This window comes from Cornus florida, unplaced genomic scaffold, assembly GCF_030987335.1.
Source record: "Cornus florida cultivar Cherokee Brave unplaced genomic scaffold, ASM3098733v1 CherokeeBrave_3.0.0_Hap2_Chr01, whole genome shotgun sequence".
NCBI classification, from domain to species: Eukaryota; Viridiplantae; Streptophyta; class Magnoliopsida; order Cornales; family Cornaceae; genus Cornus; species Cornus florida.
In genome coordinates, this window is record NW_026775571.1 from 54,617,197 (window position 1) to 54,622,273 (window position 5,077).

The following is a 5,077-nucleotide window of genomic DNA, read 5'->3' on the forward strand; positions in this document are numbered from 1 at the left end:
AACCAATTAAATAAAACAAATAAATAATTACAATTAACCAATTAAATAAATAAGTACAATGCACACAATTAGTCAAATAAGTACATAAGTCACTTAATTAAATAAAAATGTAATATAAATCAAAATGAAATTCCCATTTTATCCTTTTAAAAACTAGGGGTAATACAACACCATATCGATAAATAAGGTTGGACTTGATGAAATCAACCACTGTTTCCTTTTTCACATGTTTATAGGGTGCACTTTTAGCCCATTTAGAAAAATAATCAGTGGCAGCCAAGATATACAAGTGGCCCTTTGAAGATTTTTCTAGAGGACCAACTATATCAAAACCTTATGCATCAAATGGCCATGACGTCACAGTAGGGTGTAACGGCTCATGTGGTTGGTGTATGAAGTTAGCATAGAATTGACAGGCTTGACACCTCTTCGCATACTCCAAGCAGTCTTTGACCATGGTGGGCCAATAATAACCCATTCTTTTGACACGAAAGTGAAGCTTTAGACCAGATTGATGGGCTTCACAAATCCCAGAATGTACCTCCTTCATTCTATGAGTTGCTTCGTCATTTCCAAGGCAGTGAAGGAAAAGGCCCTCATATGAACGCCTATACAACATATCATTGTAATAGATGAAATGAGGTGCTCGTCTTCGTATTTCAGTCTTGTGGCGTTTGTCTTCAAGAAGCTTTCTGTGATACCCCTCGATTCTAGAGCCACGGGTGATCAAGTCCGGACACAGATCCGAGGGATACCAGACAATCAATATATAAACAAGCAAGAATAAAACTGAATTAATAATAAAATAATGATACGCTGAAAAGAATTCTAATTGTAAAACCTCCAAAATAAACGTGTTAATATAAATAAACTTTCCAATCCGTACAACTCGGGAATCCATCTAGTGGACCCCTAATATTTCCAACTGGTAAAACATTTACAGAATTAAAATCCAAAACCAAAATAAGAAAGAAAATCCTATGTAGTCGGAAGAGTGAGTGACTGTATCTGCATCACCACGATCAAACCCTAAGCCTGGTACTCACGAACACCTGAAAAATAAAGGTGGGTCAGGCCCACATGCAAGTTCCATCCTACTACAATCCGTACATAAACCCGATACGCAGATACATCCTAGATAGCTCGGCAATATCTACAATAGTCCATAGATATATATATACACACTATAGGATGCTCACTAGCCTATAACATAGTTCAGCCTGGGTAGAAGGTGACATATAAAACACGCTTTTCAGCGGCCAAGTACCTAGACCTACCAGGAAACATTAGCTATATCTAGCTACTCAACCTTTGCAATATACGCACCCTAACCGTGATCAGGAGACTCAAGCTCGTATCACAGTACCATAAATATATATATAAATTCCTTCCTAATGCCGAAAGATAAAACAAGCATCCATTATGTCGTTCAACTGTTTTAGTTGACAGGACATGTATCCATGTAGGAGTTAACTATTTTAGTTAATCCATTGCGTATGTAAGAAGGGGTAGGACTTAGCTTTTTGATCTAATCCATCCCTGATATGTCACCGTCCCATACCGGTACATATAATGCAAATGATCCATAAACGATGCACATTCATTAGAACATCAAATAAATCCAGAAACCAGCATAATAGAAAACAGATATTATTAAGATCCTATTATGCATCCAGTATATGATTATAATCATTAATCCTCCAAATAAATTGTTAAAGTATTGATAAACAATTTATATTATCCACATCCATACAATTGATAAAACAGAAGTTAAACAGTTCATCAATTAACATCCATAACCTGTTATAATGATCAGCCAGAAATATGAACTAAATACATTATACTAGATATCCCAAACCATCCTCTCATACCATATTATTTAAATTGCCAAAACAAAGACAAGTAATGAAATCCTCCATAAATCCTTAACAGCATGAAAGTTAGCATTTACACCACATGACGTCCCTTTGATCCTCCACTCCAAAAGCTGTGCCTGATATAATATGACACTCTGAATTCCAAACTGCTCATTATACGAAACCCCAACAGTATTCCCACACTAGTCCATTTAGTTCGCTAAACCAAAACTAGCAACTAAAATTCCTACCACTCCTGACAGCATACCATTTAATATTTAAGTTAATATTGTCTATGCCCATATCCTACACCAAACTTTCTGGCCTCCATTAAAGTATATAAATAATTTATATAATATCCCAAAAGTAATTCGATACCAGTCAGTTTAAGTTATTAAAACAAACTTATTAACTTAAACATTCATCCTTCCTTGACAGCATGCCTATTCCACGTTTCTATTTCCTAATGCCCCTTAAGATTAGCACCCTAGCATAAACCAACTATTTAAGGGTCTTAATAGGTTAATTTTAACATATTTGAAACCCCCTTTAATTTTTAGTATTTGCGTTTAACCCCAGAACTCCGAAAAAATTACAGAAAACACCCCGTAGGGGTTTTTTTCCATGGGAGCCGGCTCCCCTTTATTGGAGCCGGCTCCTAGGCTTCTAGAGCCGGCTCTCCCTCATGGAGAGCCGGCTCTCTCTTCATGGGAGCCGGCTCCCACCATTTAAGAGCCGGCTCTCACCCCTGAGAACCCCTCTGCCTCGTCTCTACTTCGTCCGATGATTTTTCTGCGTTTCCGGCGAAGTCCGACGTTCCTGTCCCAAATATTTTAACATTCCTAGGGTTCAATTTAAATTCTTAAAGCCCTAGAAACTTCTCACCATCCAGCATGCATTAATTGACAAAAATCTTAAACAAAAACAAAACCGTATCCAAAAACGCCAATCACAGTTAACTGAACGTATGAACAATCTAAAGTCTGGTCACATGTGTCAAAATTCCATTATAAAGGTTAACTAACTTCCTAACCATCCTAACAACACCTCACATTGCATTATGAATTAATTTACAGAGGTTTAACACATAATCTAACACTTTATGCAAGAAAAGCCATCTTCAGTTATTATACGGTTAACCAAATTTCAGACTAAACTAATATGCATAAAATTTGTTTTAAAAGTTTTAATTAAATTCCTGGAGTCTATTTAGAATGCACAGAACACAAGTTTACAGGAAGGAGAGAATGAAACTTGCCTTAAGATTCCGGTTTGAAACCTTCATCGCCGTTGCTAAATTCTGCAACGAACTGTAGACTACCTGCAACTCTCCCACTATTCCAGTTTTATTCCACAAGCCATCGACTCTTTCTTCCTTGATCCCACCTTAAATCCATGGCTGCAATCCTAATTGATTCTCTCAATTTCCCTCTGTTTTTCCTTCTCAAAAAACCTCTCTGTTTTTCCTCTCATAAACCCTTACGTGAATTGAGTTTTAATTTCCTCCCCCTAGCAGACGTATAAGATTTATATATATACACGTCCCAACCTTAAGTCAAATTATATAACCAAATATTTATAAGATTTACGTAAAACCTAATTTAAGTCGGCGACTACACGAAAATAAAACCCTAAATCGAAACCATAAATACAACACACCTAAATTATATAAGCTACCAAAAACTACACGTCAATTAAGTCACTAATAATCAAAACTTTAAATTAACCAATAATTAAATTAAAAACAATTACAATGAATTTAAACAAACACAATTATCAATTAAGCAAATAAAACCCTTTAACACATAACCAGATAAATCATATTTAAATGCACATAAATCAACTAATCAATAAATCAATAAAATGCACATAAAATAAATAAAGAAATTCCAGTTATATCCTTTTAAAAATTAGGGGTATTACACTTTCCATGTTCCAGATAATCAATGATAGGGAGCCTCCAGTCTTCTTCCTTTCGTGTCCAACAAGAAACCAAATTACTTTCTTCAAATTTATCTTCCAGGACTTGTGGCAAGGCCCATCGTTGACATACAGGAACATCAACCAGGTCCTCATCAGTTAACGCCAATGTTGTAGCTAAATTTGCCAAAGCATTAGCTATCCGATTTTCTTTCCTTGGAATGTGTTCTAGCATGACGCTATCAAACCGTTCCAACAAATGAGAGGAATAACGATGGTACGGCACCAGATCATCTTTCTTAACCTTATATTCTTTAAGAAGTTGATTAATCACCAACTTAGAGTCTCCATATATATCAAGATTCGTGATCTTCATCTCATTCGCCATTTGAAGGCCGATGATCAGGGCTTGATATTCAGCTACATTATTTGAGCAGTTTTCAGCGAGTGCAAAAGAGTATGGAATAACATATCTTTGTGCAGAAATAACAACTACGCCTGCTCCAGCCCCGTCTGATCGTGCTGCCCTATCGAAAAACATCATCCATGGAGGGAGGATGTCCACAAGGAAGACTTCTTCATCGGGAAAATCTTCAGAAATTTCCCAATTGGCTGGAATAGGATAGTCAGCTAAGAAATCTATTAAGACTTGTCTTTTCACTACTTTTCGTGGCACATAAACAATTTCAAATTCGTTGAACAAAATTGACCACCTCTCCAAGCGTTCGGCAATGACCGATTTAGACATGACATATTTGAGAGGATCAGCTCTTACAATAAGATGTATCGTATGAGCCAAGAAATAATACCTCAATTTCTTAGAGGCGAAGACAAGTGCGAGGCATGTTTTTTCAATTGGAGGATAATTTTGCTCCGTCGGGGTAAGTCTACGACTTAAGCAATACAATGCCTTCTCTTTATGTTCTTCATTATTCTGAGCAAGTAGGGCACCCAGAGATTCTTTTTGCGCAGCAATGTAAAGTATGAACGGCTTTCCAAGTACAGGTGCTCCCAATACCGAAGAATTAAGAAGGTATTTTTTGATACTATCAAAAGCATTTTAGCATGATTGGTCCCAATTAAATGGAACATCTTTCTTCATTAAAAGGCTAACAATGACCAGCTAAATTTGAGATGAACCGACGAATGAATGCAAGTTGACCTTGTAAGCTTCGAAGCTCACGTAAATTCTTTGGTGGCGGCATCTTTTGAATGGCCTCAACTTTATTAGGATCAATCTTAATACCACGATGACGTACGACGTATCCCAAGAATTTCCCTAAAATCACACCAAATGCACA